Raw genomic sequence first — 23971 nt, 5'->3', positions numbered from 1 at the left:
AAGGTGAAAAATCTCTTCAATGAGAATTATAAAATGCTTCTGAAAGAAATCAGAGAAGAGACAAACAAATGGAAAAACATTCCATATCCACGGACAGGAAGAATCAATATCATTAAAATGGCCATACTGCCCAAAGAATTTATATATTCAATGCTATTTCTATCAAACTACCAACATTATTTTTTTTATAGAATTAAAAGAAACTATTCTAAAAGTCATAGAGAAACAAAAAAGAGCCCAAGTCACCCAAGTAATCCTAAGAAAAAATAACAAAGCTGGAGGCCTCACACTACCTGAACTTCAAACTATACTACAAGGCTACAGTAACCAATCAACATGGTACTGGTACAATAACAGACACATTGACCAATGGGACAGAATAGAGAACCCAGACATAAAGTTAAATGATTTTAAAACAAAGCATAGGGAGCATAAAAATAAGGTTATCAGATTAATTTAGCATACACGTTAAAGAAAAAACCAGAAGCAATGACAAAATGTATTGTTTGTGAAGAAGAGACACATTTTCTCCATAAAAAGCTCATTAAACTATACGCTAACAAGTATTTTATAGATGAATAGGCTGCTATTGAAGAAACAATTAGAATTATGGTACTATAACCTAAGAATAATCTATTTAATAAGAACATGAATTCAACATACGTCATTAATTCAAACAGCTACATTAATTCAAAGACTTCATAAAGATTATGCAGAATCTTTATGAGTCAACGTTTTGAGAGTATCATTACTGCTGATTTTTCTTCTTTGTTCAGTAGGTTTATGCAGGAAAAGATAAGGAAAATTTATTAAGCCCTTGCTGCACAGTAGAAGTGGTTAGGTTGGTTTGGATGGGGTTCAGGACATGCCCCCGCAAAATGTGGTGCATCGTGACATTTGAGAAAGCAGTAGAAACAGGAAGGCCTTTCTGACCACCACCCTCTACCCCTGCTCTTCTCTCCTGAAGGAGGTCATAAAACCTAGGAGGGATTTTCTGATCTTCACCTGAAGCAGGTCATATGACCCTCTTTGAAAAGTGCTCTCCCTGACAAACAGAGAGCCAAATCATGAATGAACTTCCATTCACAATTGCTTCAAAGAGAATAAAATACCTAGGAATCCAACTTACAAGGGATGTAAAGGACCTCTTCAAGGAGAACTACAAACCACTGCTCAGTGAAATAAAAGAGGACACAAACAAATGGAAGAACATACCATGCTCATGGATAGGAAGAATCAATATTGTGAAAATGGCCATACTGCCCAAGGTAATTTATAGATTCAGTGCCATCCCTATCAAGCTACCAATGAGTTTCTTCACAGAATTGGAAAAAACTGCTTTAAAGTTCATATGGAACCAAAAAAGACCCCACATTGCCAAGACAATCCTAAGGCAAAAGAACAAAGCTGGAGGCATCATACTACCTGACTTCAAACTATACTACAAGGCTACAGTAACCAAACCAGCATGGTACTGGTACCAAAACAGAGATATAGACCAATGAATAGAACAGAGTCCTCAGAAATAATACCACACATCTAAAGCCATCTGATCTTTGACAAACCTGAGAAAAACAAGAAATGGGGAAAGGATTCCCTATTTAATATATGGTGCTGGGAAAATTGGCTAGTCATAAGTAGAAAGCTGAAACTGGATCCTTTCCTTACTCCTTATACAAAAATTAATTCAAGATGGATTAGAGACTTAAATGTTAGACCTAATACCAGAAAAACCCTAGAAGAAAACCTAGGTAATACCATTCAGGACATAGGCATGGGCAAGGACTTCATGTCTAAAACACCAAAAGCAACGGCAACAAAAGCCAAAATTGACAAATGGGATCTGATTAAACTAAAGAGCTTCTGCACAGCAAAAGAAACTACCGTCAGAGTGAACAGGCAACCTACAGAATGGGAGAAAATTTTTGCAATCTACTCATTTGACAAAGGGCTAATATCCAGAACCTACAAAGAACTCAATCAAATTTACAAGAAAAAAACAAACAACCCCATCAAAAAGTGGGCAAAGGATATGAACAGACATTTCTCAAAAGAAGACATTCATACAGCCAACAAACACATGAAAAAATGCTCATCATCACTGGCCATCAGAGAAATGCAAATCAAAACCACAATGAGATACCATCTCACACAAGTTAGAATGGCAATGATTAAAAAGTCAGGAAACAACAAGTGCTGGAGAGGATGTGGAGAAATAGGAACACTTTTACACTGTTGGTGGGACTGTAAACTAGTTCAACCATTATGGAAAACAGTATGGCGATTCCTCAAGGATCTAGAACTAGAAGTACCATATGACCCAGCCATCCCATTACTGGGGATATACCCAAAGGATTATAAATCATGCTGCTATAAAGACACATGCACACGTATGTTTATTGTGGCACTATTCACAATAGCAAAGACTTGGAATCAACCCAAATGCCCATCAGTGACAGACTGGATTAAGAAAATGTGGCACATATACACCATGGAATACTATGCAGCCATAAAAAAGGATGAGTTTATGTCCTTTGTAGGGACATGGATGCAGCTGGAAACCATCATTCTCAGCAAACTATCGCAAGAACAGAAAACCAAACACCGCATGTTCTCACTCATAGGTGGGAACTGAACAATGAGATCACTTGGACTCGGGAAGGGGAACATCACACACTGGGGCCTATCATGGGGAGGGGGGAGGGGGGAGGGGGGAGGGATTGCATTGGGAGTTATACCTGATGTAAATGAGGAGTCGATGGGTGCTGATGAGTTGATGGGTGCAGCACACCAACATGGCACATGTATACATATGTAACAAACCTGCACGTTATGCACATGTACCCTAGAACTTAAAGTATAATAATAATAATAATAATAATAATAATAAAGAAAAGTGCTCTCCCTATACCCAGGGTATAGGAGTCAAAGATACTGAGATACCAAGAAGAACGTGAACACACAGGTTTTGCTAAGCTTCCCCCAGTTCAGTACCATTAGACCACACCCTTTATCCTCTAATCATATTTCTTTGTGACTGCCCACCCTTCCTCAAGCCTTTCATAAAAAATACAGAAATTTGCCTCATTATTCAGGCTTCATTTCCTAAAGAAGTCTACAGTGTCATGAAAAACGTATATAATCAATTGATATTCTTTTCTTTTGTTAATCTGTCTTCTATAATAGCGCCCTCAGCCATGAACCTAGCGATGGGTGAGGAAAATCCACTGCTTCTCACCTACAATTTTCAACACACAAACAAAGGGCAAAACATTGTTTCAAAAAGTTATGCAGTTTGTGCAAAATGAATGTCAGGGGAAAAAATAGTCAGGCTAGTGCCTTGCAGAAACACTATTTTTGAAAAGCTATTTGGGTGGCATAGGAGAGCCTAAGCTGTTAAGAAGATTTTTCAAGCAAGGCGTTAAGATCATTCTAATTGTAAATGTTATTAAACCAGGGCTTTCGCTTTTTTGTTGTCTTTTAAGACTTATTTAAACAATATGTGCGGTATTCGTTTCGGATTTTTTTTTTTTTTTTCATGCTGAAGTCTCTAGGGTGTTTTGTGGCAAGGTACTGACAAAAATTCATTTTCGCTGAATTTCCTCTAGTGAAATAGTTCTCAAAAAATTGATTTCACTAGTTTGCATGTCTTGCTGATTTTTGTAGTAAACAGAAGAAGCTCAGTTTTGCAATGTAAGATCACATTGTAGTCACACTTAAAATTTTAAATAATGTGTCAGCAATGAAATAAATTTGACTGAAAGTTCAAGTGAATATCTAGCTGAGGTAGAGAGTGAGGTATGTCCTTTTTGGATAGTCTGAGGGATTTTAACTGACATGTTGAACATCTTATAATGTTACAAGATAACATTCCCCAGTGTTCGCTCAATATCTAAACTGCCTGAGGACCCTGCTACGGACTCTTTCCAAGTTGAACCCTTGGCAGTTAGGGAATGTAATATTTGTTGGGTATTTTTAATGATTTTTTAAATATTAAATTTTCTACTTCTTTTCTTTCAGCCTCTGTTTCAGTTTAATTGAATAATATCTTGAGACAGATTGGCATACAAACTGTTAAAAATGTTCATCATTTTCAGCTACTTATTCATATGAAACAAGATTTTCCCTATTTTACAAAAAAAAAAAAAACCACCCAAATATAGAAATACAGTGTGTGCTGACTTTGACATAAAACTATATCCATCACCCATCCTTCAAATGTTTGTGTTTTTAGAACAGCCTCTTCTTTTGTTGTTGGTATTTTAAAAACCAACCTACCCACTCAACCTAACCACTTCTACTGTATGACAAAACTTAATAAATTTTCCTTGTATTTTCCTATGCTTCTCACTGATTGACTTTATAAGTAAATGTTATACTTTTACATTAAAAACTATATAGTACTATAATACTTTGATCTCTTTCATTTATTAGAAATTGTGCATAAGATTCTGCCATTCAAAAAAATAAAAGAAAAACAAAAATACTTAGAGGTGACATCCCACAGAAAAAAAAAAGAGATTCCACTACTCAGAGTTTGACATTCACTGTTCTAAGCAAGCATTATGTGGTAGAACAATTTCTGGTCCTGCTACCAGAAGACCTGAGTTTAGTTTCAGATACACCAAGTAGATGGTGTGACTTTGGACAAGTCACCCTGCTTCTCAGGCTCTCAGACTGCTCACCTATACACAGGGCAGGTTATGGCATTCCAGGGAAATTGAGGAAGCGAGGATGGAGCTGGAACAGAGAGAATCTAGAGGGAGCAGAATGTGGGGCCACCTTCAAAGCTCTACCATGTGGTACCATATCCTTTGGATAGACTATATCTATTTCTCTACATCAGAATAATTAAATTGTTTCTAATTTTTTAGATAATGAGGAGCATTGTGATGAATGTATTTTTATGTATTTTTAGGTTAGGAAATTTTTCTGGAATAAGAATTATTGAATGAAAGAATAATAGCTTTAATTTTTTTTCTAAATACTTTCTGTAAAACACATTTCTAGAAAATTTATTCAAATTTTGGCCAGAATTGAGTGAGAGTGTCTGTACACCTTCCTATCACTAATTGTTTTTACATTTAAAAAAATTTGTCAACTTGATAAGCAATAATGTATTTATTATTGCTTTCATTAGATTTCTTAGATTACTAGTGAAGTTTAATATATGTTTGTGTCCATCATTTCTCTGAATTTCTTTTACTGTGTACTGCTAACCATCTCAGTTGTTATTTTTCTACTGTGTGGTTGGTAATAGTAATTGTTTCATAAAATTTCTTTGATTCTAAAGGATATTAATTCATTGTCATATTTTACAAGTGTATTATCAAGTTTGTCACTTGTGTTTTAATTTTATAAAATTTCCATATATAATTTCTACATTTTTATGTTGTCAAGCTTGACATTTGCTCTCACTCATGACTTTTATGCCTTGAAACTCCTTCTGTATGCTAAGACCACTGTATGTGTACATTTCTATTTTATATTGTTCTTAATACAAACAGCTATTAATCTACTTTTTTTATGTTTTATCTGAGATTGGTATAACCTACTTTTTTCTAAAGAGTCAGTTTTACCTATACCATTTGTTGAATGATCCGTCAGTTTCCCATTGTTTATTAAGTTTTATTAATCTTATACTAAACATTTCATATATAATACAAATCATTTAGTGTCAATTTTACGTATTTTTAATATTCTATGAAATGCGATATTTATACAAAGATCTCTATATACCTTACAGATTAATTTTAGTTATCAGATATTTTTATAAAGTAATACTACATCTGTGTAATAGCTCTAAGGCAAGTCATACATCTTCTTGGTGTTTCCATGCCTAGTGCAGAGTTTGGCATACATTAGGCACTCAATAGTAACGGAATTACATGAGCCTTTTTCAAGAGAAATATTCTATTTTGTGTGACAAAAGAAGGGACATAAAGTAGACTACATAGATTGTGTTGGCTACCTCAGTTTCTTTCTCTTTTTTTTTTTTTTAAATAAACACTAATAAAACAGGATTGATATCTCTTGAAAGTTCTAGTGAAGCGAGGAGGTTTTCCAGAAGGTGGTTGGATCCCTTTATTAAAAGCATCTGTGCCATGGCCACTGGCAGAAGCCCAAACAGCCTGAAGTGGATGGCTCTGGGAAATCACAGCGAGATAGAAGACAGCCAAATTCTAAGATGGAACAAACCATAAAGTCATACTGCATCTTAATTTGATGACCCACAGGGAACGTCTTTCTGCCTCATCAAGTCTATAAAGCAAGGTATTTATGGTGTTCTTGTGCACTTAATAGGTAACAAGAGTAATGTATAATAATGCAATTACACTGACTTAACACAGACTGTTTCTTAAGGTATTCTGTTGTTAATTTTACTACTTTCATTTTCTCCATGTGTGATTGATTTTGCATTCATTGTTTCATAATAGATATCCATCTTCGGTGAAGCATTCAGAAAGCAAGTGCCTGGGAATATTATCTCAGGGAATATTCACATTAAAGAAGTCATATAATTCAAAAGATGAAAAATGCCATGTATCTCCTATCCAATATGGTAAGTAACAGCTGAAAGTCAACTCTGGATCATCTGTATAGTGGGGCGATAAAGAGCATATAAAATCATAAATAAACTCAGAGTGGTTTTTGTTTTGGAATGGTTCCTGTACTTCCATATGAATAAGACAGTGACTCACTCCCTTGGGAATTCACAGTACATCAAACCAAATTAGGAAGCCAGGCAGCTGTGACCTGCTTTTGTAAGGGCCAAGAAAACTACAGAGTTTCACTACTGAACCTAGAACTCAAAATGATTCTCTGATTCCCATGCCATTTGGGACATGGGTGTATCTTACTGACTCATAAAAAATGCCACTCTGGGCTTGTGTTTTCTCTTACCTTACCCAGAGTTGTATGTGAGGAAATAAAGGCTTGAGAGATCTTGAGGTGGCAGTTTACAGGAGGGCAAAAGGAAACAGGAGTTAGAATAAACAATGTTAGTTAGTAACAACTTGGATGCAAGACTGACCTCATGCAATCTCTAAGGTAAATCCCCAAGATTTATTTTATATAACTACAGTAAAAATTACCCTCATGAATTGAGTTCTAATACTAATGCTCACTTCAGGTACATTGAATCGAAGGAGGGAGAGAGCTCTCAACAGCTTGTTCTCAGTCTGCTCCGGTAAGTTTTATTCTCCATTGTTTTGGGAATGCCTTCGGAAAGGATAGGAGTTGTGGTGATTCTCGAAATTAGAGGTTGGGATGAAAGCATAAGCGGTATTTTTTTAATAGTAGAAAGGGATGTGATGTGGAGAACAGGTTAGAAAGAAACTCTGGTTGTATTAATTTAGGATCTGATAATATTCCTCCAAATTTGAAACACTCACAACCTACCCAATAGTTGTGATTTTTTGGTACCTGGCTTAATTTTCTGTGAAGGAATTAGAATAAAAATTAGGAGATCTATTCTATTTCTTTATTTTCATTGGTGAATCAGCCTTGTTTCTTAAAGAAAATGGAAACCTGTTTTTATAAAGAATTATTTAGGTAGTTTTCCTTGAAAAAAAATAAATATCTTCAGAATGTCCAGATGATGGATGTATTACGCTATGAAAATTTTAATATAGGGGAACATCTCATAATGGAAACAGCTTGATAAGCAGGGAATTTCCATGCACTGATTTTTGTAGAAACTCTAGTATTATTTTTATTCCTTGTTTGGTTACAAGCAGTGTTCTCTTGGCTTTTGTTCAGGGTAAAGCTTACAAAACTGCCTGTTGGGTTCTTTCATCATTATTGTTGCCACTGGAAGGGCTTTTACCACCACTTTTGCACTCTACAGCCTCCTGAATACATCTGTTCATCTAAGAAAAGGATTAAATTCAAGATAACCCTTGCCATCTGCGTTCTGTCACATGGTTAGGATGAAGACTGACACAGGAGACAAGTGACGGTAAGTTGGAAATAGCCTGTTATCCAAGAAATGACAGTTATTTCCTTATTTTATACTCGAAGTGTGGGACTAAACCAAAATATTGTCGTCTACACTCACTGACTTTAATAGGCGATCCTCCTCCGGGCCTGACCACTCCCAAGCTCTTTATGTCTTACCCTCTGTTATTCTTTCAACAAAGCTTGAAAATGAATAAGGAACTTTGCTGGCACCTGCCAAGAGAAAAAGAATTCACCAGTGGCCACAACCAAGCCTGCATTGTTTATCAGAACATAAAGTTCGGTTGAAATCCCACAGTGACGTCATCCCCCAGCACTTACTGATGAAGCTAGGGACAATTCCAAGACATTTTCAATGGGATTAGGTACCCTGCGCAGGAAATGGTCAACCAGCTTGCACTTCAAAGACTTTTCCTCTACTTACGTTGTGCTTAGCTCTTAAAAGAAGTGGAAAGGAACCTAAATCACAGACTCAGGCTAAGTTGATTCTTAAAAGGATTCCAAGAGAACTTCATATGCTGTGGTTATTTTTCTATCGGTTGATAACTTGATGTAATTACTGGCATTTAGGTGACTCTTTTTCTGAAACATCGTTAGACTCATGGAGACTTTGTTCTAGGAATAGAAAAACATTCAGTATCATATGGGTAACACAAAAATAGTCCTAGAGAGACTGGTCTTTTAGGAGGTAGAGCTGCAAATGGTTTGAAAAGCAAATTGTCCACATTGATGGGGAGGGTCATGTATACCTAGGTGTTGAAAACTAGCATCAAAGAAATAAATTCTTAAAAGATTAACAGATCAGAAATTTAGGATACATGTATTTAGATGGAAAAAGCAGCATGGAGAGGACTTGACATGCTATATGCCAGCTGAGGTGTTAAATATTTAAACTTTTTCTCATTCTATAATGCATGTGTTCTGTATTCTAATTGGAAAAGATATGAAGCAGATACAGGCACATTTCCTATTTATAGAAATGCATTATGATCTTGAATTCTCTTTTGCCAATGAAATTTTTGGATGACCCTACAAATATTCTTATAAAATTATTAAAGAAAATGACTAAGCTAAAATTAGTGAAGGCTCATGATCACTTTTTTAAAAATCTGAATGTTTCAACATTATCTAGGATAATTAAGACAAGAATATAACCTTTTAGGGTTAGGAGACCTAGGTTTAAGTTTGGTTTTCTTATTTATAAAATAAGGATAGCAATATTTACTTTAAATATTTCTTGTGAAGGCTAAATGAGCTAATTTTAAAGAGTTCTCTAAACAGTAGTGGTAGTAATGATAATAATAATAACAACAGACTAGGCAGAGTTTCTTCAGTGCTTGCAATGTGATGGACACTGTTCTGTCCTGTATTAACTACTCTAATTTTCGCAACTCCTTCGTGGATCAGGTGCAACCCTTTAACATATAAAGTCAATCATAGAAAGGTTAAATAATTTGCGCAAAGTCATTTGGTTAGTAAATGGCAGGGTCAGAATTTATACTGTCTTCTATTATGAGCTGCTTCTGCCCATACAGTGCATATTGAAATACTAGGAATAAAAAAATATAGTATGCTTTGCCTAAAGACCGCCTATGTAATAAACATATCACAAGTAATCTAATGAGGCTTATGTAGTCACAGTAGGGATGTACTACCGTCATGTTGAGAGAAAATCTATATGTGGTTGTAGGGACTAATAGAGCAATTCACAGTGAGGACGTGATTACTTAAGTGTAGAAATTTTTCATAACGTTTTATTGGGTGGCAGTATCTTAAATATTTCTTTTTTCTTAGCAAAGTTCTTCAAGAAGTCATAATAAGCCACAGAGTTACAGTGGTAACATCTGGAAGACTGGTTCCTTAGGTGAGCCTCCTAAAAGGCCTTTTGTTAGGTCAAAATGAACAAAGGGTTCATTATCTGCTGCCCTTATTTTTCCATGGAAACTGAAGACTTTCAAAAAAGGAGGCATTCGGTAGCAAAAGTGGAAAGATTGGCTTGGATTGTTCTCCCTGCCTATTATAGCCAGAGGAGTTCTTTTATTTTGAGAAGACATTTACGATTCTTTCCACAAGCTGAACACACATTTACCCAGGAGAATAACTCCCATACTCAGTTGATCTGAAAAAATGATATAATAATATTTTGATACCTTCTATTTCCCCTTATTAGGAATAATAATTTGGGGAGTTTTTAAAATGAATACATAAGGCAGTTAGCTTTAAACATTTCCCATAATACCACAGAGGAAATAAACACAACACAAAACAATTCCCATGTGAAAACCTACTAGTCAGCTTATAGTGATAATCTGATTGGAAAACACTTTGTTCATTATAAAATGTTAGATACTATATTTCAAACATGATAGAAATCTGAAATTAATCCCTGTCCACGCATAAATGGAATGCCTTAAAATGCCATAAGATATTGTATTTCCACCTTAAACACCTTTGTGGCATAAGTCATCCACAGGAGCTATCTGTTTATAATAAAAAAGTAAACTTGCTTTAAATAAAATTGAAATTCCAAATATTTTTAAATTTAGGATGCATCCTATAGGGGTTTCACTGCCAATACTTTCACTCTGTTTCATAGCTGCACATATTCTAGTAGTGGTACAGAAACAAAACTGGAATTCTGGTTTCAGAGATGATACCGAATGTGAAAGATAAAGAAAATGTCTGAGGCCTAGTATACTTATGTCTTTTTTAGATTCATAAATAACAATATGGGTAGCTTCCATTCTCAGCCACGACAAAATAATCAGTAATGAGGAACTCATCCAGCCATAAACTATTACAAAACTGAACAAAATATTTGAAGCAACTGTTTCAGATATTGGAAGACATTCAGAATAGAATTGTGGTTCCTAGGAGAAAGGAATAACATGATAAGAGCCCCCCAGTTGCCCCAGCTCTCTGTCTAGGCCCAGGGAGGTGGAGCCAAAGAAGAACCCAGGGATCTTGCTGACCTGAGGAGGAACACACTTTGAATTTGAGGCTAGAATTTTGGACCAGGCACCCAGAGAGAAGAGAAGTAGAAACTGCATAGAGAAGAAATGCCAGAAATCTGCATGAAGGTTCTTTTGAGACTTGTTCAAATATTAACCTCCTCGTTCATGTCCAGGGGAAAACTACAAGGTACAACAGTGTAGATCTGTTGGGGAGCTGTGAGTGAAATGAAGATGCCAGGGCCACAAAGAGCTAGGAGTCACAAGAGTTCTGGCCAACCAAAGTAGAGAGGGCTCACCGACACCTTGGGCATGCAGCTGAGATCTCCAATCACTACGCTTTAGGAGGGAGGCCACTTTAGTCCTACAGACTATGTCCTGGCAAAGCTTATTCGCAGGCCTTAAAAGGAGCAACTGATTCAGATTCATAAGTAAATTAACTTCCTACCAGAGCAAAATTCAACAATTATTAAAGGAAGACAACAGAATCCAGATTCTCCAGTTAGGATTCATGGCATCCAGCATATCAAAAAATTTTACTATATGTGCAAAGGAAGTGAAAAATTTAAATAACAACAACAACAAATCGATAGAGGCAGACTTGAAAGGACAATGTTCAAATTAGCAGATGACGCCTTTAAAATAGCTATTAACAGCACATTTAAGGATTCAAAATAAATATAATGGGTAAACAGATAACAAATCTTAGTAGAAAACTGGAAACTGTAAAAGACAACCACATGAGACTTTTAGAATAAAAAAATATAATATCCTACATTAAAAATTCACTGGTAGGGCTTAAGAGCATACTTGACACTACAGAAGAAAAAAATAAGTGACATGGAAAATTTGAAGGAAAAAAAAAAAAAGTATGCAAACAAAGAGTAAGAAAAGGTCAAAAAAATCCCTGCAGACTTTTTGTAAAAATCTACAAATTAATTTTAGGATGCACATGGAAATGCAAAGGACTTACAATAGCCAAAACAATCTTGAAAAGAAGCCTAATGTTGGAAACTGTTTGATCTTACAACCTGCTATAAAGCTGCAATCATCATAATAATGTAGTATCACCTTACCATACACACACACACAAAATATTATGTACTGTAGACCTAAATGTAAGCGAAAATTACAAACAAGGAAATATAGATTATCTCTGCAACCTTGGGTTAAGCAAAGATTTCTTATATAGAACACAGAAAGGATAAACTATAAATATTTTTTGATAAATTAAACTGCCAAATTAAAACATCTGCTCATCAGATACTTTATAAGATATGAATTACACTAAAAATGTATTATAAATTATATTAAAATATATTATAAACCATGAAGATATATTATACTTCTCTCAAGCCATGCATAGGAAGAAAACACTCTCAATATATATCTGATAATGAAATTGTATGTAGAATATATTTTTAAAAACTACAAGTCAATCAATTAACTACAGTTAGTAATAAACAGATAACCCGATAAAAAAGGGCAGAACAGGCTGGGTGTGGTGGCTCATGCCTGTAATCCCAACACTTTGAGAGGCTGAGGTGGGTGGATCACAGGATCAAGAGATCGAGACCATCCTGACCAACATGTTGAAACCCCATCTCTACTAAAAATACAAAAATTAGCTGGGCGTGGTGGCACACACCTGTAATCCCAGCTACTCAGGAGGCTGAGGCAGGAGAATCACTCGAACCCAGGAGGTGAAGGGTGCAGGGAGGTGGAGGGTGCAGGGAGGCGGGGGGTGCAGGGAGGTGGAGGGCTCAGGGAGGTGGAGGGTGCAGGGAGGCGGAGGGTGCAGGGAGGTGGAGGGTGCAGGGAGGCGGAGGGTGCGGGGAGGTGGAGGGTGCAGGGAGGTGGAGGGTGCAGGGAGGCAGAGGGTGCAGTGAGCCGAGATTGCACTGTTGCACTGCGGCCTGGGCAACAGAGCAAAACTCCATCTCAAAAAAAAAAAAAAAAAAAAAAAGGCAAAAGACTTGAGTAGACACAGTTCATAAAGGAATAAATACAAATGGGCAATAAACACATGATTTGTCGTCAGAAAAATATAAATTAAAACCACCACACACCCATTAGAATGGCTAAGCTTAAAAAAAAGAACAAATTGTGGCAAGCATGTGGAGCAACTGAAACTCTTATGCTTTGTGGGTGGAAATGCAAAATGGGAAAGTCACTGGGAAAAACAGCTTGGTGGCTTCTTATAAAGATAAACATTTACCTACTTTATGATTGAGCAGTGTTGCCCCTCGCTACTTATTCAAGAGAAATAAAACATGCCTTCACAAAAATCCTTGTACAAAAATGTTTACAGTAGCTTTATTCATAGTAGACAACAACTGAGAACAACTAAGTGCCTATCAACAGGAGAACGGCTAAACAAATTGTGGTTCATCCATACTAAGGGAAGCTACTTAGCAATGAAAGGTAATGCACAACAGTCCCAGGCTGCAGCTCAGATGACCTTCGAATGACATCAGGCTGAGTAAAGGAGCCAGCCCACAGACAGACGCACATTCGGTATAATTCTATGTGTATGAAGTTCTTCAACAGGTGAAACTAATCTATGGTGGAAAAAATCGTGACAGCGGTTGTTTGTGATGGAGGAAATTGGACAGAGCATAGGGTGATTTCCGGGGGCCTGGCACTGGTCTATACCTGGACGTGGTGTGTGTTACCTAAGGGGTGTGCACTTGCCAAAACTAAACCAACTCTGACACATGAGAACATTGTACTGTATACAAATTATACCCCCCAAAAGGTCTGTTAATAGTATTTGCAAGAAAATGCAAATTAAACCCACAATAAGATGCACCTATTAGACGTACATACAGGAACAGCTCAAATTAAAAAGATTGACAATATCAAATACTGGCAAAGATGTGGATTATCTGGAAGTCTCATATGTTGCTGGCGAGAATGCAAAGTCTTATAAGGACTTTAGAAAACAATTTGGCAGTTTTATATAAATGTAAACATACACCTACCCTATGACCCAGCAATTCCACTCCCAAGAATTTATTCAAGAGAAATGAAAACATACATCCACACGAAGACCTACATGCTGTTTTGGCCACTTTATATGTGATAGACAAAACTCCAAATGTCAACTGGGGAATAGGCAATTAAATTTTGGTATACACACATTAGAATAATCATCACAACAAAAAAGAATACTGACGAATGCAACAATAGGAATGAATCTTTTTTTTTTTTTGAGATGGACTCTTGCTCTGTAGCCCAGGCTGGAGTGCAGTGGTGCAATCTTGGCTCACTACAACCTCCACATCCTGGGTTCAAGTGATTCTCCTGCCTCAGCCTCCAGAGTAGCTGGGATTACAGGCGCCTGCCAGCACACCTGGCTAATTTTTGTATTTTTATTGGAGACGAGGTTTCACTATGTTGGTCAGGCTGGTCTTGAAATCCTGACCTCGTGATCCCCCCACCTCAGCCTCCCAAAGTGCTGGGATTACAGGCGTGAGCCACCACGTCAGGCCAGGAATAAGTCTCAAAAGCATTATAAAAAGGGAAATAAGCCAGTCCAAAAAGCTATCTGTTGTATGATTCCACGACTTGGGAAGGCAGATCTAAAGGGACAGAAAGCAGTTCACATCGGTGCTGGGAAGTGGGGTGGGGGAGGGGTTGACAAAAGATGAGCGCAGGGAACTTTCTAAAGTGATGGCAACGTTCTAGATTCTGCTTGTGTTCTATATGCAGTTTTATATGCTTGTCAAAACTCAAGGAACTTAAAAGGACAAATGTTAATATATATAAATTATATGTCAATGAAAAGGTAAATAATTTAAATATCCAACATCAGTTTTTCTTTCTGAAGTGGCAATTACATATCAACACTGTTTAGAATACACGACTATGGAAGGTTGAGGCATGAGGAGGAAGCAGTGACAAGGCTTAAAGCCACAGACAATAAGAAACTCAAATAAAATCCTCTGGCTTCAACCCTGTGCTAGTGAGACCAGTGAGATCTTAGACTCACTCAACACTATACTCCAATCAATCCATTTCTGGAAAATGTATGTCAATTACTATGTCAGTGATGTGTGGGTTACAGAAAAAAAAAAGTGGCATAGTTGTTTTTACTCAAGAATTTACAGTCTTAGGAAAATGACAAGCTCATCGTTCTCATACTGGAAATGATAACATGAAGTAACATTTTATATCTGTTCTGGTGCTTCAAATGGTGTAAAGTTCTGCTATATATCAATATGCATATTCTTTCAAAGAACAGTTTTTTAAAAATTACATCAAAGGTGATAACAAAAAACTAGGGTTTTATTAAAGAAAGCATAATTGTTTTAATTTTAAAGACAAATTATCTGGCAATTGTTGCCAGTACATGTTAAATGAAAAGGAAATTCTTTTTTCTTTTACTTTTTAAGAACTCTTTTTGAATCAAGGTACCTACTAAAAGGCGGGACAGGCATTGGTACAATGTTCATATGAGAGGTCATTTCAAATGGAAGACTGGCAAGATCAAAGCCAGGAGGCATAGGTCTTATGCAGTAAAGAATGCCTGCCGTAGTGGGCGCTGGATTCCAGTCAAGCTGTGTTTTCATACTAACATGATGAAAAAATAAATGAGTGGGTCGAAAGCTCCCGCAGGAACCCTGGGCCTTAGCAAGCAGGTGAGGTGGCAGCACCAGGCTGGGCATCTTTCATGGTGGTTAGCAGCACAGGCCCTGGACTGGAATGGCCTGAGTTCAAATCCAGACATTACCAGCTGTGCAACATTGGGTAAGTTATCGATGATCTGGGAAACTTAAATTTTTATATCTGGACTCTGTAGGGTGGTAGGAGGAAGTGAAAAATCAATACTCAATTTATAAAGTTGCTTTGTAGATTAAAAAGATAATTATGTGAAGTTCTTACTACAAAGTTCCTGGTACGCAGAAAGTATTCAATAGATGTTTGTCATTATTATCAATGCAAAGAGAATGGGATTTAAAATCAGAAGATATGGGTTCAAGTGTAGAGTGAACAAGTTCCCTGCTTTGCCCAGGATGTTCCCATTTCTAGCACTGGAAGTCCTGAGTGCTGGAAACCCCAGCCCAGCGCAGACAGGATGGTTGATCCCCTAAATTCTGGCACTACCGACTGTGTGATCTTGGGCAAGCTTCTTAAATTTGGGCCTCATTCTTTATCTGTAAAATGGGAATGATAAAAATAGGCATCTACGATGATGAAATAAAATAATGCCTGTGATGAAATCTATGTAAATGCTATTTTCAGATATTAATTATTGTTACTAATAGCCCAACTGTCACTATTCTCCTAAAGTCCATGCTTATTATTTTCCTCTCAGCTATTGCTAATTTTATTTTCCTTTTCTGGAATGCCCTCCACTTTTCCATTCATTCTGCCAATGATCTCCCCTGCTTGTTCTCTCAGTTTCTTCTTTCAGTTATATTCTTCCTTTAAATCCGCAACATTTAGAAATATAGTCCCTTGGTATCCACGGAGGATTTGTTCCAGAACCCCTGCAGATACCACGATCTGCAGATGCTCAAGTCCCTAATATAAAATGGCATAGTATTTGCATATAATCTATGCACATCCTCCTGGATACTTTAAATCATCTTTAGATTACTTATAATACCTAATAAAAGGTAAATGCTATGCTATGTATGTAAACAGTTTTTATCCTCTATTGATTTTTAAATTTGTATTTTTTATTGTTGTATTTTTCATTTTTTTCTAATATTTTCATTTTGCTGTGGTTGAATCTGCTGGATACAGAGACACAACTGTATTAGGTAGGAGATTCTGCCAGTGATGCCAAACTCTGAACGTATAGCAACTCTTCACTTATGCTGGTCACATCGTTGCATGCATGGACATTTATGTGTGTTAACGTGTGTGTGGTGGAAAGTGAGGGCCATGTTGGGCAAATATAAGCACTTTTACACCTTTTACTTTTGGAAGTCTCTTCCAGCTGGGAAAGTCTATAGCTCTAGAACTCCTGTCTTCTTTTCAAAAATATTCCATGTGTACTTTGGGCTCACAGTGGCCACTTGTCCTGCCATTCAATATAAATATTAGGTATACTACAAATGCAAGGCACATATGAAATTAAAAAATTTCTAGCAGCTAAATATTTCTTTTTTTTCTTTTTTCTTTTTGAGATGGAGTCTTACTCTGTCACCCAGGCTGGAGTGCAGTGGCGTGATCTCAGCTCACTGCAAGCTCCGCCTCCCGGGTTCACACCATCCTCCAGCCTCAGCCTCCCGAGTAGCTGGGACTACAGGTGCCTGCCACCACGCCTGGCTAATTTTTTGTATTTTTTAGTAGAGACGGGGTTTCACTGTGTTAGCCAGGATGGTCTCGATCTCCTGACCTCGTGATCCGCCCTCCTCGGCCTCCCAGAGTGCTGGGATTACAGGCGTGATCCACTGCGCCCAGCCGTGGCTAAATATTTCTAGTAGTCAAAAATACTATACAATTTTTCATGAGATATTTTACTTTTTTGTACTAGCTCTTTGAAATCTTGCAGTACATCTCAGTTCAGAGCTTCAGAGCAAGTGCTCAAAATCCACAAGAGACTTGTAGTTACCATATTGGATGGTGCAGATTTGGACTTTTGTGGTTTTCTGCATAGGTCCACAGTGCCTGACCCCTAATAATTAGATCGTGTCTTCTCGTACACAGCAAACACAAAAACAAAGATAGCCTGGTGAAAAATCATATTCAGACACAGACTTCGGAAACTCACATAATAAAACAGCAGAATGTTTCTGGGTCAACTCAAGGATTTGCATCTAAAGTCTACCATAAACTTTTGTAAATTGTTTATATCATGTTGGTTTAAAAGTTTGTTCAAAGATGGATAAACTATTTGTTGAGTGTTGAGAAAATCCTATTCTTGGTTGTAGAAAAAGAGGACTTCACTTTCCCCCGGGGAGAAGAGATATATGATGTGTGGTGGCCAAAGTCATCCAGTTGATCACTGAAGAAAATTCACCAGCCATCCAAAATCAGGGCAATTAGGGTTTGCTTATATTTTTCCCTGAGTGGGTGTGGAGATTTAATGGATCACCTAGAATTTTCCTGCCACAGCTAATGATTCATAGGGACAGCTTATGAGTTAATTAGAGCTCTCCCAGCCTTCTTACAAATAAAGACTATGTTTAATGAGATGTTCATTGTAATTACTGAATCCCTTTTTATAGCCAAATGTTTTTGCTTTTTAATTCTTCCATTTCAAGTATTTTTCCTCCTGCGAAAGATTTATGTACAGACGGTAGAGCTTTGTGTTATCAGCTGCATAATTACTGCCCCACCTATCTGTTTTTTAAACTTCTTAGTCATGCTTCTGCGACCAGAATGTAGGTTAATTATGCACCATGATGGTCAGGTATTTTCTAAGAATATGGGGTTACTCTTGGGGAAATTCTCATTAATATTATCATAAAGTAATCTCCTTGGCTGTGTGGAGATAATGCAATAAAAAAAAGTTTAAAAATTGCCAAGGGTTAGATGCGGGGGAAGGGGGTGGTGAAGGTAGTGGGTGGAGCCGGAGTTGGGGGAGGGATGAGTAACTGGAGCACAGAAGATTTTTAGGGCAGTGAAAATACTCTGTGTGGCACTATCATTATACATTTTTCCAAACTCATAGAATGTACAACACCAAAAGTGAACCCTAAGGGACTCTATGGACTTAGGATGATAACGATGTGTCATTGTAGGTGCATCAACTGTAACAAACTTTGGTGGGGGAGGTGGTTAATGGAGGAGGCTATGCCTGTGTGGGGGCAAGTAGCATATGGTGAATGTATCTTTATCTTCCTCCTAATTTGGCTGTGAACACAAAACCACTCTAAAAGAGAAAGTCTTTAAAAGTGAAAAAACAAAACAAAAACAAACAATTAGTGAGTAGTTACATGTATAACCTAGGTGTTACTGACAGTTCAAGTTCTAAAGTGCTGGTTGTAATACTGGCTTATAGAGGAGTGGGACCTGTGGATACCAAGATTGTCCCAATACCGTCTAAGCACAGGTATTGGAAAGTGAGGAGTTGGATCCCCCTTGGATGTTGTAGCAGGTAAGCTTTGAGGTTCATACTCTTTGAGTTTCACACCCTTGCTGGTGAACTTAGCTGTGTTCACAAATGACTGTACATTGGTAACATCAATATCGCATGTCAGACATCATTCCTAAATTTCAAACTTATATTTCGAGTGTCCTTGTTGGATATCTTCACCTGTTCCCATAGACGCTACAAAAGCAATACACCTCTCAGGATTTTAGGTAGCAAGCAACAGGAACAGTCTCTTGCATATGTAAGCAGTAGAGGGCGCCGTTACAAGACTAACTGTCTCATAGTGCTAGAGAATTAGATGTGAGCTATTCAGCCTAGAGCTAGTCCCAAGAACACACCTGCGTTTGCCGAGGATCCCAGTCTACGGCTGCTGACCTTGCAATGCACTTTTGGCTCCGCTAGCATTGGGGTCTGGACCCCGCCCTATCACCCAGCCACTTTTGCCTACACACTTTTATCTTCCCACAGCAACTCCAGAAAGCAGTTAAAAATTCTACTTGATGAAATAAAAAATAAAATTAAAAATATAAAAATAACATGTGATTATTATGAACTATCATACAAAGAGAAGAATGTATTTATATTTATTTATTTATTTACTTATTTGTTTTTGGAGACAGGGTCTCACTCTGTGGCCCAGGCTGGAGTGCAGTGGCATGATCCTGGCTCACTGCAACCTCCACCTTCCCAGTTCAAGCGATTCTCACACCTCAGCCTCTGGAGAAGCTGGGATTATAGGCGCCCACCACCACTCCCAGCTAATTTTTGGAGTTTCACCACATTGGCCAGGCTGGTCTCAAACTCCTGGCCTCAAGTGATACGTCCACCTCGGCCTCCCATAGTGCTGGGATTACAGGAAGAATGTATAACTATTCATGCACAATTTAAAGAATGATCAGAGAGTACCCATGTTCCCATCTTCAGGGCATGAAAGAAGGTATGACAGCACCACACCTGTGAGATCCCGTCTGTTTCTCTACACACTCGCATTCCTCTTCATCTATCCAGAGGAAATGACCACTCCGAAATATTTTTTCTTTTTAAAATTTCACAGTAATTTAACAACAATTTTATATGCCTTGCAACAATTCAAAACACAAAATCATTTATAATAAAACTTGTGGAACATAACTGAATTCTCAAATACTGTCACGAGCAGCATAAGATCCAAAGTTCACTTTGATAACTTAATGTTTTAACTAACAAAATCCACTTATCTTGATCATGTTTAGATTAGTTTATAATAATTGAAAAAGGCAAATATTTCTAGGTACTGGAGATACCAGGTAAACTTAATTTGTGGCAAATTCTCCGTGATTTCGTTCATACTACAACAGACTTTTCGACTTGATGCTGGTGTTTTTTTTGACCATTCAGAAATTTATCTTATTCCCTTTCTTTTCTTTCTCACTAGACCCACCTACATAGGTATTCCCCAAGCAGCATATTACTGCATGTTGCCTGAAATTTTTGCAAATGGAAACAAATTGGATACTTGTGCTTCCTTCTTTCAAACTTAGATTTTCAAGTTTCCTCCATGTTAGAGATATAGCTGGATTTTATTCATTTTTCCTGTGGTATTGTACTCTAATGTGTGAATATAATACAATGTACTTATCCTTTCCCCTATTGGTAGACATTTGAGTTGCTTCTAGTGTTTCATTTTTGTTTTTTTTTTTAACATCAGTAATGATACTCTTATGAATGTTTTTATATAGATACATGTAAATGTTTCTCTAGGTAAATATCTAGGAGTAAACTTACTGAATTGTAAAATAGGTGATGACAATAGTTTCTAAGGAAGTTGGACCAGTTTACACTCCTAAAAGTAGTTGATAGGCCGGGTGTGGTGGCTCACGCCTGTAATCCCAGCACTTTAGGAGGCCGAGGTGGGTGGATCACCTGAGGTCAGGAGTTCAAGACCAGCCTGACCTATATGGAGAAACCCCCGTCTGTCCTAAAAATATATATAAAATTAGCCGGGCGTGGTGGCACACGCCTGTAATCCCAGTAACTCGGGAGGCTGAGGCAGGAGAATTGCTTGAACCCGGGAGGCATAGGTTGCAGAGAGCCAAGATCACACCACTGCAGTTCAGCCCGGGTGACAAGAGCAAAAATCCGTCTCAAGAGGAAAAAAAAAAAAAAAAGCAGTTGACAAACTTTGTTTCTTCATAATACTCCACAAAATATTATCTAATTTTCAAATTTCCACCAATTTGGTAAGTATGAAATAATATCTCCTAAGAACTTAATTTTGCATTCCTGAGATTTTCAGTTAGAGCATGCTTCCAAATGTTCCAGATGTTCCATCTTCTATTTCCTTTGATACGACGTATCTTTTCAATCTTTTACCCATTTCCTCCCTATAGGAGGAATAAATATCTTCTTCATAGCAAGTCTATCCGAGAGCAGGCTGTATCTCTCTTTATTAAGGTTTTCTTTAAACTTTTTCAAAACTGTTTATTCAGTAAGTTTTATAATTTTATCTATAAGAGTATTGCATGTATTTTTAGAAATATTATTCTGTATTTTATATCCTTGTACTAAGTTGTAAATGTAAATTAAAATTACGTTGTCGAACTGCTTTTTCTAGGCATATAGAAACGGTTAACGTTGTATATTCAATTTTTAACCAGCACATTTCTAATATTCTCTTACTAGTTATAGTAATTTGAGATTTGCAGGCCTGAGCATAGCAGAGTAGCTTGTATTGGATTAACTCTCCTCTGATAACAACTATACAAACTAGATAAAATATAAACAAATAATTGACTAAAAGCACCACTGAGCAAACAAAGCAAACAGAAACTGGAAGAGGCCTGATCCGTGAAAATTAAGCTCTGTATTTCTTTGGGGTGCCAGGGGGAAGAGTCCAAGTAGAAAGGCACAATTTTACTGGTTTAAGGAAACAGAGGTCAGAGTTTAGGGCTGCTAGAAGAGTCAGAAATGGAAGATATTCTCAAAGAAGAGCCAGGTGGAAGGAACATCAAAATCTCTCTACCAAGTCTTCTTAAATTGTTGACTGGCTCCTAAATCCTGCATGTGCAGACAGGGTCTCCAGGAATTTTATAAAAAGCAGCAGCAGAAAGCTGTAGCTAGGAGGCCAAATGATTGCTGAGCAGAGATTTCCTGGTGTAGGAGACGGAGTCTGCAGTACACCAAGTACCCAGCATTCATCGGTTTCTTTCCTCTGACCTTGCCATGTCATTTCAGAGATTTTCATGAGCTGGGAAGAATAGGTAGGTGAGCATTTAGGGGTCAATTTAGCTGGTTAAGTTTGGTTACCCTACCAACTATGTAATATGAAAGGTAAAAATGCATTTAGGCTCAAATGATTTCTCATTAACCACCTTTCCACAATGACATCCTGGGAAAAGCCTAGAGGATTAAAAAAAAAAAAAAAATCTCATTATCATTTGAGTCAAAAGAAGAAATGTAAATGTTTCTGCTATGAAAAGTATTTGTATGAGTCATTACATCAGGACACTATATAAGTACGTTCATACCATTTAGTCAAGCAAGTGCTTGCAGAGAATTTATATATAATCCAGAACTTCAAGACTCTCTTTAATTTGAAGAATAAAATCCAACAAAAATAACAAAATAGGGAAGACATTTCTAACGTCTTCCTCTTATATGGTATAATCATCTATAATCTCTATTCTTGGTAGGTGAGATTGGATGGGCAAGAGCTGTAAGTTCTGTTATCAGAATATCCATTTGGAAATGGTGTAAAATGATGACTGTTCAGAAGACTGAGACCTCTACTGATGGGATAATGGCTAAATAGCAAACAGCAGGACAAAGGGAGAGCTTGGAGTTTCCCTAACTTTGTAAAATCATAGCCAGCAGATCTATAAGTAGTTCAGTGGGTAAAGATTTTGCTTGTTTTGTAAAGAATCTGAAACTTTTAAAATAAACTTTAAGATATTACAAATATCTTTCTCTCTGACCATTTATACAAGAAGTTCGCTAAAATCCTTCTTTTTCAAGCTCTTTACTGTCCTAACATGGGCCTTACCCACACACCCTGACTAAAATATCCTCTGAATCTCCACCATAGGCCTGCTCTGCGGCGTTCCCTAACTCATGTCACTGTGGGCACATTTCCTGAACCATCACTTCTAAGCAGCCAGAAAGAGAAGGTTGTACTTTTGAAACAACAGCGTCCAATTGAAAAAACCGGGCTGAAGTTTTCTGAACGTATGGGACTCTTCTTTATAATTTGAACAAAGAAGAGGAGGAAAATTACAGGGCCACCGCAGCACAGGGCAGGAGAGCTCCCTTCTGTCCTTCTGCTTCTCCTCAAACAATCCAGCAAAATGATGCCTGCAAACACCACTCCAAAAGTGACCGGCACGCATTCCAGCTGCTCGCCACACAATCAGTCCTTTCTGTCCAGAAAAAGGCCTGGGATTCATGCTGGCTTTTGCGTAGTGCGTTTAGCGTCATGCCGGCCCACTCCCCACGCCCTCGCGCCCACACAGAGAAAGAAAGAGAAACATGGCAAGACGGGCTGTGCTCGGCTGATTGTTAGGAAGGCATTCAGGTACCAGGCTTCCAAGATGTTTGGCCACGTTCAAGCTCAACTTTGGTGACATATTGCACATCTGCGATATTTTTATAAATTACAATAATCCAAAAATAAATAAGATATGAATATGAATTCTCTGAAAGAGAAAGAGGCAATGTGATGATTATAGTGAAAGGAGACAGTATTGGATGTTTTAAGCATTTAGCCACAACTAAAAGACTTTGGCATCTGGTTAGTGTTTCTCTTTTGTCACTTCCCTCCTGCTCAATTTTCTTATCAACCATTAAAAATGTATTCATTGCCCAACCACGTATGTGTGTGTGTGTATATATATATACACATACATATATATACACACACATATACACATGTATGTATGCATGTGTGCATGTATCATAACACATTAAGAATTACATCAGTCTAAAAAAACGGGACTATTTTACCAAAAAATAAAATAAAATTCAGGTATATTTA

General features: G+C 37.4%; 1 protein-coding gene and 1 long non-coding RNA gene across 2 annotated transcripts in view; one reads left to right on the top strand and one right to left on the bottom strand.

The window, feature by feature from the left end:
• Positions 1–23971, bottom strand: part of PDE7B (phosphodiesterase 7B) — a 333398-nt gene that overhangs the window by 256784 nt on the left and 52643 nt on the right. The window lies entirely within an intron of this gene.
• Positions 6783–23806, top strand: LOC114677498 (uncharacterized). Its single transcript, XR_003728815.2, has 4 exons — positions 6783–7050; positions 7133–7189; positions 7850–7960; positions 23027–23806. It is a non-coding gene; the product is annotated as an uncharacterized LOC114677498 (long non-coding RNA).

Source organism: Macaca mulatta, chromosome 4, assembly GCF_049350105.2.
Source record: "Macaca mulatta isolate MMU2019108-1 chromosome 4, T2T-MMU8v2.0, whole genome shotgun sequence".
Lineage (NCBI taxonomy): Eukaryota > Metazoa > Chordata > Mammalia > Primates > Cercopithecidae > Macaca > Macaca mulatta.
This window is presented reverse-complemented; position numbering and strand designations above follow the sequence as displayed.